Genomic DNA, 13,695 nt, shown 5'->3' with positions numbered 1-13,695 from the left:
GGCGGGGTTACATTACTAAATAATTAAACATGAAACTATTTTGCTGATAATAATTGAAACGATTAAAGAAAATCAACAAGCTATTTATTCAAGATAATTCATAATTTTATAAACTGGAATGATGAAATTAAATTGGCTGGATCTGATTATTGGGGGGTCATGACCCCCGTAAGCCCCTTGGAAATTACGCGCCTGGTCCTGAGGTCAAATCCACCATCTTTGTTTCAGTGCTTCATGTTCTCCCGTGTTTGTGTGCATCCTCTTCGGTACTCCGGCTTCCTCCCACAGTCCAAACACATGCAGTTAGTGGGGTCAGGTTAACTGTGAGTGGTTGTGTGTCTCTGTGTTATTCCACCTTAATCAATGACTTCCTGTTAGCATTAAGTGCTTCTGTAGGACTGATGTCATTTTCATGATTGGATCATTTAAATGAAGCTGGACTCAGATGCAGTAAATAAACTGATCATTAATTAATAAAGCTGGTCAAATCCATCACGTGGACACATGTGATTGTGTAATGTAGTATTGATCCAATGCTGGTATTAGTACTGGATCAATAATACTGGATTAATGCGTTAACAGCTGTGTTACAGACAAACATGAAACTGACAGGTCTGTGTCATTCACAGTCTGTAACACTTCTAAACAACAGAGGCTGACCCAAGTGCCTCAGAGCCAGGCACGCTCACATCACAGCTCTCTAAAGAAGTTTCAAAATAAGAGCTGAAAGCTGTGTTTGCTTGTGTTAGCTTATTATTGTGGAGACTAACATTCAGTGATCATGTGTTCAGACTCATAATGATTACTCTCATAAATCCTGATCTTTGTATTTACTGTGTGTTGGATCAATAACTGAGATTCATCGTATCACACAGCTGTGCTGCTGCTGGTGATGTCAGCACATCTGGAACAATACGAGGTATCTGCTACCAGACTGAGCAGGACGTGAGACCTGTGGACTGTTTAAAGCTGTCCCTCCACAGGTCACTCAGACCTGATCCACACCTCAGTAAGATTCTCTGACTTCCTCAGTAGAGACAGAAACCATTCAGATCTGGGACGATCAGCTGACTGATGATAATAATAATAATAATGATAAATAATAATACATTTTATTTGAGGGCGCCTTTCAGAAACCCAAGGTCACCTTACAAAAATACAATTAATAAATGATGAATAAATGATGTCACACAGACTGTGTTTTTCAGGAACAGTGATTCTGATGTGAGCCTGCTAGCTGACAGCAGACCTGATGAAAGCACATGTTGACATCTGTGAGGACAGACTGGACTCTTTGACTGCACCTTGGTTCTCCTCAGAGGTCTGTACAGGAGCATGTCCACCCCCACTGAAGATCTCAGTCACTGTGAAACATAGAAACCTGCTTGTGTGGCCTCTGCCTCACATGTAGATGCAGCTACAGGTTTCTCTGTCAGTCAGACTGAAACAGTGTCCTGATGCTGCATCATTCAGCTCTGTGCCCCAGTCAGCATCACTGTGTCTGCCAGTGTCAGTGTTTCTTGCCCTCTGTCCTGATGTTTCTCTGGCTCAGCAGCTTCTCCATCAGAGGTTCACATGGAGCTGATCCAGTATCTCCAGTAACTGTGTTATGTGCCTCACTGGCTCATCCTTCTGTCTTTGTGACATCAGTCAGATGTTTAAGTCTGCTAAAGTCTGTAATCTTCACTGTGTCCCTTTTACAGAGTTCAGTGAGTCCCGTTATTCACAGTATAAATCCGATCATCCGAGAACAGCTGATCAGCAATCAGTGGTGACAACAGCTGACCTCCTGTGGTGAGAGGATGCAATAATGCAATGTAGGATTTTTTACCTTGAACACTTCCAGTCATGGAAACTGTCTGTTGGATCTGTGTGACGTTGCTTTCTTGTTTTGCTTTCTTGGTTAAAGTTCCTCACAAATGTCCAGATTATTCTTCTAATGAGGCGTTGACCATGTTTTCAGTTCTTTGGAAGAAAAAATCGCCCTTTGCAATCGTTAATTTTTTTTTTAATTCTTCAAATGCACCTGAACTCCAGCTGGTATTTGTAGTGGATTTTGGAGCTGTTTATGGTCATCAGTTCATTCCTGGAAACCTCTGAACCTGAACAACAATGATGCTGCATTGCTGGCTGATCCCAAAAAGTTGATTATATTCATCTAGATGTTTTTAGTGGGAGAAATGTTTGGTCACTGATCCAGGTGACTTCTTCAGTCTCAGCTGACTGCAGGTTTCCCCAGTCTTATAAACAGCACATCTGCACAATGACTGAAACTAGCAGCAGTGGCACCTAATATATATTATACTAATATAATACACATACAAATATAATACATACTAATGATGAAGGAACTGAGCTCACAGTCCATTGTTGATTCAATGAACTACTACTGAATTTATTTTGGGCCTCAGAAATGCTCACTCTGTTTGTACATCACTTATTGTCAGCAATAGAGCTCATTCTGCTTTGTGGACAGAAATACATGTAACATCACTTCCTCTTTGCTTTTGATGCAGCGTTTGATCAAATTAGAGCTGCATGAAAAACAACAGATGGCAGCTATACAACAGCAGCTTGCAGCTTTGACAGCACAACAGTGTAATGTCAAACCACTGTTTGCTGCCTGCCCAGCTCCAAAGCCCTATGGGCTGAAGAAGGTTGGTAAGAATCCAAAACCTAGCGTCCCCAGCCCTAAACCAGGGTTTTGCTTCCGCTGTGGAGAAGATGGTCACATTAAGCCACAATGTGAAAATGCACCCAATTCAGCATTGGTAAGTGCTAAGCAGAAACAATTTGACAACAAACAAAAGTGGCAGAAGCAAAACTCCTCTGCTTCTGTTGATTTAAACTAGTTCCAGTTCCTGTTGAGGGGCAAACAGGAGCTGAGCTGGAGCAACCTTGTCCCGCTGAGAACAAAAAGCATGCCAAGTGTGCAAAATTGCAGACAAAGACAAAGATCCACACTAGATTACCGCCAGGATTAGTTGGATCCAGATGTACAGCAGAAGTCAGCATTGCAGGTTGCAACTGCCTGTGTCTACTGGATACTGGTTCACAGGTTACCACAATTCCAGTTTCATTTTATAATGAGCATCTCTCCGATCAGCCAGTTCACCCATTGAATGAGCTTCTTCATGTGGAGGGGGCTGCTGGTCAGTGTGTTCCATACCTTGGGTATGTTGAAGTTGCCATGACATTTCCAAAAGACTTTCTTGGGAGTGACTTCACAGTTCAAACGCTTGCACTTGTTGTTCCTGATGTGAGACCTGATTTTCCAACCTCAGTACTTATTGGCATGAATACACTTCAAATTCTTTATGAACAATTCTCTTCTAGTAACTGTTCCAGCCTACCTCTTATGGGTACAGAGCAGTTCTGCAAACTCTCCAAGTGATGTGCCAAAAGAATTGTAATGATCATCTTGGTGTTGTGACCACCCTTAGTAAATCTCCTGTGCTAATTTCAGTTGGCTGCACAGTTGTGGTCGAGGGTGGTCGACTGGAAGGAGGAGGTCTCTGTGCAATGTGCGAATTGGGCCGTCTTTGCATTCTGGTTTTACGGTGTAGACGGGGAGATCTTTGGCAAATTTCAGCACTACAAAGACATCTAGTTCCCATTTGTCAGCAAGTTTATGTTTACCTCTCAGCCTCATGTTCCGCACCAAAACTCTGCTTCCAACTTCCAGCTTGGATGGTATAATACATTGGTCAAATCGAGTCTTGTTCCTCTCAGCGTTCTTCGCAGCATTCTCTGAAGATAGCAGATAACTTTCTTTCAACCTAGCTTTAATCACACACATCCACAAATGTGCAATAACACAATGTGCAATAATCTTTCTGGCAACCGTTGTATTTTTCACTCTGTTGTATATAACATTTGTATTCTATTTTTATCCTATTGTATATTTTACTCTATTTATTCTACTGTATATATTATTCTATTTTTATTCTATTCTGTACAGTTGTGTACTGTATTTATTCTTTTTTATTTTATTCTAATTGTCCTTCATAACTTTTGCACTGTCCACTTCCTGCTGTGACAAAACAAATTTCCCACGTGTGGGACTAATAAAGGTTATCTTATCTTATCTTATCTTATCTTATCTTAAACTCTTGTACATACTGTGAATATGGGTGATGTTCTTTCTCATGTACTTCTCTTGGTTCAACTCCTGGCTGGCTCGCCAAGAAATGTAACACTGATGAAGCACTAATGAATTAATACAGGCTAGGTATTAAGTGAAATAGTATGGTAATTATTAATCAGAAGATTTATGAAGGCTACTGGAGCTGATGGGCAGTAATTAATAAATACACACAACACAAAATGTTTTTACAGGTACCATGTATTTAACTGAAAGCAACGAAAAATAACAAGAAAGGAAAAGGAAAACTTAAATAATCAATCCTGCTGCAGCTATTCAATTAATCGGAAAACCCAGTGGGGGTGCACAAAGACAACTAAGCAAATTCTTCTGGCTTATACCAAGCAATATAGATTCTCAAAAAAACGTTCCCCATAAATAACTTATATTAACATAAAAAAAATGATCCACACTGAAGTCCGTGAGTTTTATCTGAATGTCCATGAGAGATGTCCAAGCGCTATTGTCCATAAATGGGGGGAATGGTGTGTGTGATTGTGGAAATCAGTGTATTCGGAAAAGGGGGACAGAGCGTCGTCTTTGATAGCTTCCTACCCAACTAGTGGAAGCTTCAATGCAGAATGAGTCCTGCTCCTAGATGTTCATTGGCTCGCCATCCTTTTTCACACCCAAAAAAGGTTCACCTGGCCTGCATTAAATAAACAAGGCCAATAAGAAATCACAAGAATAATACAAAAATGTCAGCCAGTTAAGCTAAATACATTAAGTTATTCTTGTTCCTGTGTACACAATTTATAAATAAATAAACAAACAGTATATTTAACCAATAAGGATTTAACTAAAACATTTCAACTGCTATATACATATTATATAGCTTCACAACAATTGTTATTCAACAACTATCGTCAAATCAAAAATCAAAATCAAATTGTTTGAACTGGCAGCAGCCAATTAGCGTCATCTGGTAGCAATACAAACAGTCAATTAAAAGTTCAAACTCACCAATTCCGTTCTGTTCAGTGCACAACAACACTATGGCTCTGGCTCACAGTAATCAGCGTCTAAGTTGCATAAGTTAGTTGGTGTTAAAAAAATGCATTAAAACGGGAAAAGCAAGTGTTTGCCAATACAAACCTGCAACACCTCTGTAACCTGGCTTGCCTCCACGCATCTGACGGGAGGAAGCTGGGACAGGCTTACTATGACCTACATGCCATCCGATTGGCTAAGCAAAGTCTTGTCATTGGAGTCATGTATTGGTGATGTGTTCAATGTAGTAGTAAAACAGATTTTACTCTGGGTTACAAAAGAGCTTCTAAAAGTTTGACATCAAAGCAGATTGTTCACCAGAACCTTTTGTGATAGTTTTCATGTTTCATACGAACTAAAGTGATACACAACATATGCAGTGCTATACACACATATTTACATGTTTCTAAGAGTTTGATAACCAAGCTGTTACCGACATCCTACACCATGGTCTTGTTCAACATGAGAAAAACACAAGACTAGTTTCAAATGAGAATTGAAGCCGTTGCTGTTTATAAGCCACATGCATTATGATCCCTCAATACAATCAGATTGTGCTTAGAACCGCATTTAAAACTATTGAGCCAATATTTTCAGCTGATATGGCTGAAACATTTTAAAATGATGAGCTTCCAACAATGAGTGAAACAGTAACAGCATGTGGAGAGTCTGGAAACATCCCATTAAGAAAAAGAATTCAAACATTTGGATTAATTTTAATGAGCTCCCTCTCCGTGAATTGCTACCCTATCGTGGTGGAGGGGTTTGCATGTCCCAGGGATCCCAGGGGCTATGTTGTCTGGGAGCTTTTGCCCCATGGTACGGTCTCCCATGGCCAATTGGTCCTGGGTGAGGGACCAGACAAAGAGCGATTCAGACGACCTTTATGAGAAAAAACATCAAGGGAACAGTTTACCCTCCCCGGGATAGGGTTACTGGGGCCCCGCCCTGGAGCCAGGCCCGGGGAGGGTGCCCGAGGGTGAGCATCTGGTGGCCAGGCCTTAGTCCATGGGACCCGGCTGGGCACAGCCCGAAGAGGAGACATGGGCCCATCCTCCCGCAGGCCCACCACCCGCGGGAGGCGGGTGGTGGGTCTTGGTAGCCAGGATCAGTCCGCCAGGGCCTTCACTCCTGGCCGCCGCACGGCAAACAATGCACTCAACCCCTCACGGCGGCCAGGGAGTGAAGGCCCTGGCGGACTGATCCTGGCTACCAAGACTGGAATTTGGGACATAGAATGTCACCTCTCTGGTGGGGAAGGAGCATGAGTTTGTGCGTGAGGTTGAGAGGTACCGGCTAGATATAGTCGGGCTCACCACTGCGCATGGCTTGGGCTCTTGAACCAGTCTCCTGGAGAGGGGCTGGACTCTGTCTCAGTCTGGAGTTGCCCCTGGTGAGAGGCAACGGACTGGGGTGGGTATTCTAATATCCCCTCGGCTTGCTGCCAGTACGTTGGGGTTCTTCCTGGTGGATGAGAGGGTTTGTTCCCTACGCCTTAGGGTCAGGCCCAGACTGTCATCTGCGCCTATGCGCCGAAGGGCAGTTCAGAGTACCCAGCCTTTTTAGAGTCCCTGGGTGGGGTGCTGGAAGGTGCTCCACCTGGAGACTCTGTTGTCCTACTGAGAGACTTCAATACTCACGTGGGTAACGACAGCGAGACCTGGAGGGGAGTCATTGGGAGGAACGGCCTCCCTGATCTGAACCCGAACGGTGTTTTGTTATTGGACCTCTGTGCAAATTACTGTTTGGCCATAACACTTTGTTCGAACATAAGAGTGTCCATACGTGCACGTGGTACCAGGAAGCTCTAGGCCGCAGGTTGATGGTCGATTTTGTAATCATATCGCCAGACCTGCAACCATATGTTCTGGACACTCGGGTAAAGAGAGGGCCTGAGCTGTCAACTGATCACCACCTGGTGGTGAGTTGGATCAGGTGGCAGGAGACGACGCTGGACAGACCTGGTGCACCTAAACGCATACTAAGGGTGTGCTGGGAACACCTAGCAGAGGCCCCAGTCTGCGAGATCTTCAGCTCTACCTGCACTGTGTATAGTGCTGGCGGAGTGCTGCTGACTTTGACTGAGAAAATTGTCGGATGGTGGAAGGAATACTTCGAGGACCTCCTTAATCCCACTGACATGTCTTCCAAGGAGGAAGCAGAGTCTGGGGATGACGGGGATGACCCGCCAATTTCCCGGGACAAGGTCACTGAGGCAGTTAAACAACTCCTTGGTGGCAGAGCCCCTGGTTTGGATGAGTTCCGCCCCGAGTTCCTGAAGGCTCTGGACGTTGCAGGGCTGTCCTGGTTGACACGCCTCTACAATGTTGCGTGGAGATCAGTGGCAGTACCCCTGGACTTGCAGACTGGGGTGGTGGTCCCCATCTTTAAGAAGGGGCACCGGAGGGTGTGTTCCAACTATAGGGGGAATCACACTCCTCAGCCTCCCCGGGAAAGTCTATGCCAGGAAAAATGCTGGAAAGGAGAGTTCGTCCGCTAGTCGAACCTCAGATACAGGAGGAACAACACGGTTTTCGTCTTGGTTGCGGAACACTGGACTAGCTCTTTATCCTCTCAAGGATACTTGAGGGTGCATGGGAGTTTGACCAACTAGTCTACATGTGTTTTGTGAACTTGGAGAAGGCATTCAACCGTGTCCCTCGGGGTGTCCTGTGGGAGGTGCTGTGGGAGTACGGGGTGTCGGGCCCATTGCTTCGGGCCATTCGACCGCTATACAACCGTTGCAAGAGCTTGGTTTACATTTCCGGCAATGAGTTGGACTCGTTCCCGGTGGGTGATGGGCTCCACCAAGGCCGCCCTTTGTCACCGATTCTGTTCATAAATTTTATGGACAGGATTTCTAGGTGCAGCCAAGTGGCTGAGGGCTTTCACTTCGGTGGCCTCAGAATCTTATCTCTACTCTTTGCGGATGCAGTCTCGGTCGTTGTCTCCTTGGGCAAGACACTTCACCTACTGCCTACTGGTGTTGGCCAGAAGGGCCGATGGCGCGATATGGCAGCCTTGCTTCTTCAGTCTGCCCCAGGGCAGCTGTGGCTAAAAACTGTAGCTTGCCTCCACCAGTTTGTTAATGTGTGTGTGAATGGGTGGATGACTGGGTGTGTAAAGCACTTTGGGGTCCCTAGGGGGGACTAGTAAAAGCGCTATACAAATACAGGCCATTCACCATTTACAACAGTGGTTCTGTTGGCTTCATCGGGTGATTGCCTCCAGCTCGGAGAGTTCCTGCCCCAAGTGGAGGATTTCAAGTATCTCGGGGTCTTGTTGGCAAGTGATGGGAGAAGGGAGCCGGAGATCAACAGACGGATAGGTGCTGTGGCCACAGTGATGCGGACGCTGCACCGGTTCGTCATGGTGAAGAGGGAGCTGAGTGTAAAAGCGAAGCTCTCAATTTACTGGTCAATCTATGATAGGTTTGTAGCATAAACCTATTCGCTGGAACGTTCAGGACAATTTGCTACACAGCAAGAACAAGACACAAGTAGGCAACATTCTTTGTGTTACTCATGCATGAGGAGGCCTGCCTGGAGCCAAGTGTCGTTCCACCCACTTGACCTCCGTTAGACTCTCAGCCAGGTTCCCCATCGCTCTCCTTTTATTGTGGTTACATCATGAATATGCATAGGTTCATTAACATATAACATCTTACATAGGTATGCATGTGAACAAAGAATACCTTGTGTGTGTGTGTGTGTGTGTGTGGGGGGGCTCAGAGTGCGACCCCATAAATGACTACCCTAAACCTGCTGGTCTGGAAGTCCAGCAGTTCATCTAAACAAATTGCACTTACAGTAAAACAGACATAGATACGTTTATCCTGTCATAAAACAATAAAAGAAGGTCTTGATGCATTCTCAATCATCCAGGAAAGTAAATCTCCAAAAGCTGAATCTGTTCATCTGGACGTAGCGTTTTGTGGGAGAAACGTTTCGTCACTCACTGAAGGAACAATGGAGTCAAGGAGGCCATTTACGTGAAGAGGAAAAGACCATCTCTGAATCGAGGAAGGGGCCTAAGGGTACATCTTTCGCCATCTTACAATGCTGTGATTGCAGCCATTCCCCAACTCTCTGTGGATGGTACTCATGGCCATTGATCAGTGTTCTTTGATCAGTGGGTTTTGGTCAGTGATTGTTGATCAATGGTCATGGGAATTTGCATAATTATGATTAAGGAACTGACCTCACAGCCCATTGTTCCTTCAGTGGGCTGGTTTCAGTCATTATGCAAATGTACTGCTTATAAGGTTTGGGGAAACCTGCAGTCAGCTGAGACTGAAGAAGTCACTTGGATGAGTGACGAAACATTTCTCCCACAAAACGCTACGTCCAGATGAACAGATTCAACTTTTGGAGAATAAAAGAAGGTATGACCTCTCCCATGCTCCCAAAATGTGGGTGTGAAAGACAGAGCACTCTGGAATGCACACAAAGCCTACTATTACTACACAATCGATTATACACCTCTAAGCATATATGGTTAAATATTTCTTAATACAAATGATAATAATAAAATATAAACCCAACAATCTACGTCCTACCCTCACCTATGGCCACCAGTTGTGGGTAGTGACCGAAAGAATGAGATCGCGGATACAAGCGGCGGAAATGAGCTTCCTCCAAATGGTGGCTAGCCTCTCATTTATAGATAGGATAGGGTGAGAAGCTCAGCCATGCAGGCGGGGCTCAGAGTAGAGCCGCTGCTCCTCCACATCGAAAGGAGGTGGTTCAGGTATCTGACAAGGATGCCTCCTTGGCGCCTCCTGGGTGAGGTGTTCCGGGCATGTCCCACCCAGAAGAGGCCCCAGGGCAGACCCAGGACACGCTGGAGAGAATATATCTCTCGGCTGGCCTGGCCTCCAGATAAGCTGGAGGAGGTGGCTGGGGAGAGGGAGGTCTGGGCTTCTCTCCTTAGGCTGCTGCCGCCGCAACCCGGCCCCGGATAAAGCGGAAGAAGATGGATGGATGGATGGTTGAGCTCAGACTTATTGAAAATGCAGAGGAGCTGGTTGTGAACTGAGTTTCAGAGAAACACAACATACTGATACTCACTGTGAAGCTTTGAGTGGAAAAGACAGAAAAACAACATGTGGATCCTGGAATAATAGGAGCTTCTATCTTTAAAGGAATGAAGAGGAAAAGTTTACAAGGAATCATTTAAGACAGTTTCAAACATCAACTGATTGAATCCATGAATCTGAAAACGTGTTTGTAAGTGAAAGAGACAGACATGTACAGACTGAACTATCTGTTCAACAGTCAGAGTGTTTCTCTAACAGGAGACACTCTTTACACTCAGCACAGAGACACTGAGGAACCACGATAGACTCTAAACCCTGGATAAAGAGTTTCAGTGAATGTGGTGTTGAAGGTGTTGAGGTGGATCAGAGTGTCAGAGGAGACTCTGTAGAAGGACAGAGTGCCAGCAGGACAGTCCACATACACTGCTACTCTGTTAGAGACAGAGGAGGAGGAGGAGGAGGAGGAGGAGGAGTTGGAGAAGGAGATGGATTTTTCTCTCTTATTGTGCCAGACACGACGAGGACCTTTATCAGAACAGCTCAGACTCCAGGACTGATCATTCCATCCAAACAAACAGTCATCACTGCGTCCTTTCCTTCTGAGTCTTCTGTAACTCACTGATATATAAATGTCTCCTCTCCACTCGACCTCCCAGTAACAGCGACCAGCCAGACCATTTCTACATAGCAGCTGAGCCCAAACATCAAATCTGTCTGGATGATCAGGATATGACTGAACCTCCTCCACACGTGTCACCTTCCTGTTGTTGTCAGACAGTTGGAGGTTTGTGTGTACTGTGTTTGGGTCAATTGTGAGTTGACAGGAATCTGATGGAGAGAACAAACACAATCCAGCTGCAGTTATTGATCCATCATCTGTTCATTGATTGACACTTTGATGATGACTCCTGACATCACAGATGTGAATGAGTGATGTGACAGGTTGAAGATGGTTGAATGTGTGCTGCTTTGCTTTCATGAATCCCATTAAAAACACACTTACACTTCCTCAGACCTGGTCTCAACCATCGGACTCCAGCAGGCTCCACCCTGAAAGGAGGAGGGGGGTCAGAACAGCACAGTCTCTTTCAGCATGCACACATGGACATTACATGGCTCTAAATACACATAGTGTTAGACACCGAGGATCCTGAGGTCAGATGGCCCAGGATGTGAGTGGGCGTTAAGGCATCAACGTTAATTGCGGTAGTCAAGCCTACAATAGATAAATGTATGTATTACTCTCTCAAAGTCGGCGGATAACAACATGGTCTTGGTTTTTGCAATGCCCCTCAGCTGGAAAAAGCTGGTTTTAATACGAGAAAATATTTGTTTCTCTGATGAGAAAGAGCTATCAAGAAACACTGCCCCTACATCTTTAGCAAACAGAGTTCTGAACTTTTCCAGTGGACCAAAGTCAACATTAAGGGAAGAACAGGGGTCAGAAGGGGCGAATAGTATGAGCTCCACTTTTTGATAATTTATATGCGAAACATTTAACACGAACCATGATTTAATCTCATCAAGATAGTTAAGTAAAACTTTAAAGGAGTCTGTAGAGTTCTTTTTAAGTGGAAAATAGATTTGAGAATTGTCAGCGTAACAGTGGAACGAGATTCCATGTTTTCTAAAATAAGAACCTAGCGTGAGCATATACAGGGAAAAAAGTATTGGTCTAAGGACAGACCCTTGTGGGACCCCACAGGTAAGGGGAGGTGGATGTGGAAGATCCTGACAGAAAAGCTCCTATCAGTTAGGTATGATGTGAACCATGTAAGTGCAGTACCCTTAATGCCCACACAAATTTCCAATGTTGATAGCAGAATTCCGTGATCCACTGTATTAAATGTAGAAGCACTAAAATGACGGGATTACCAGAATCGGTAATCAGGAAAAGATTCAAACCGAATTGAATTGAATCAAATTGAATTGAATTGAATCAATCGAATCAAATTGAATCAAATCGATTCGGGACCTTGTGAATCAGAAACGAATCGATTCTAGAAATCAGTGACGATACCCAGCCCTAATTATAATGATGTGATAGTTAATGCTAAATAGGTTGCCATTAGCGGCTGATTATAATTAGGGCTGAATAATTATTAGCAGCTAATGCAAATACCGTTGTCCTATTCTTTATAAGAATGTGAGCAGCTAGTGCTAGGTAGGCTGATGTTAGCAGCTAATGCTAATTTGACGTGAATTAGCATTATATTAGTGAGGAGTTAATGCTAAGTAGGCTGCCATTAGTGGCTAATGCTAAATTTAGGTGAATAAGCATTGGCAGCTAATGCTAATACCATATTTCCTTGCTTTATAACAATGCGAGCAGCTAATGCTAAGTAGGCTGTCGTTATTAGCTGGTGCTAATTTCATGTGAATTAGCATTAGCACATAATGCTTATATTGTTTTCCTTAGCTATATCTAATTTGATGTACGTTAGCATTATCCGCCAATGCTAACGCTGTTTCCCCTTCAATCTTGAAAATGTGACTAATGCTAATACTCTTTTCCTTTGCTTTATAATGATGTGAGGAGTTAATGTTAAATAGAATGCAATTACTGACTAATGCTAATTTTAGGCAAATGAGCATTGGCAGCTAATGTTATTACTATATTTCCTTGCTTTATATAAAGGTAAGAAGCTAATGCTAGTTAAGCTGCCATTATTAGCTAATGCTAAATTAATGTTAATTAGCATTATCCGGTAATGCTAACAATGTTTTCCCTTACTTTTTAACAATGTGAGTAGCTAATACAAACACTATTTTCCCTTGCTTTATAATAATGTGAGCAGCTAATGCTAAGTAGGCTGCCATTAGCCGCTAATGCTAATGTAAAGTTTCAAACCATTAGCAGCTAATGCCAATACCGTTTAATTTTGCTTTTTAACATTGTGAGTAGCTAGCGCTAATACTCTTTTCCCTTGTGTTAAAATGATGTGAGGAGTTTATGCTAAATAGCCTGCCATTAGCAACTAATGCTAATACTGTTTTCCCTTGCTTTCGAACACAGAGAGATGCTTAGCTAAGTAGGCGCTATGCTCCAATTAGGATTTGTGTGACCATGATATATTCTGACAAACTCTTCTTTCACAGCTGAATTCACATTAAATGTGTTCTCAAGTGCATATTTTTCTGTTATTGTTGTCAAACAACAGAATGAGATTGAAAAATTGATTTTAACACAGCCCATTAGCAGCATTAGCTTAGCAGCATCAACTTATCAGAGTTTTCAGTATTTAAGCTTCCATTTTCAAATATTTGCTGCTCCTGTCTGCCTCTTTGTTACACAGACAGACTGAAATGATTCACAGCCTTGTTTCATCCTTCTGTCACTGTGACTGTGGACATACAGCATGGGAAACATACACATTTAACATGACTGAAACTTTATTAGGTACAGAGTGGCCATTATCTCAGGTACAGTACACCTGTGACCTAATAAAGTGCATCTAAATTTAAAAAATGTTGTCTCTGTCCAAATATTTATGGAACTAACTGTAGGTCTACTTTTAATGAA

General features: G+C 43.6%; 1 pseudogene; it reads right to left on the bottom strand.

The window, feature by feature from the left end:
- Positions 1–10,043: 10,043 nt before the first annotated feature.
- Positions 10,044–13,695, bottom strand: part of LOC120435212 — a 91,279-nt pseudogene continuing 87,627 nt past the window's right edge.

The sequence above is a fragment of the Oreochromis aureus genome, linkage group 3, assembly GCF_013358895.1.
Source record: "Oreochromis aureus strain Israel breed Guangdong linkage group 3, ZZ_aureus, whole genome shotgun sequence".
Taxonomy (NCBI): Eukaryota; Metazoa; Chordata; class Actinopteri; order Cichliformes; family Cichlidae; genus Oreochromis; species Oreochromis aureus.
This window is presented reverse-complemented; position numbering and strand designations above follow the sequence as displayed.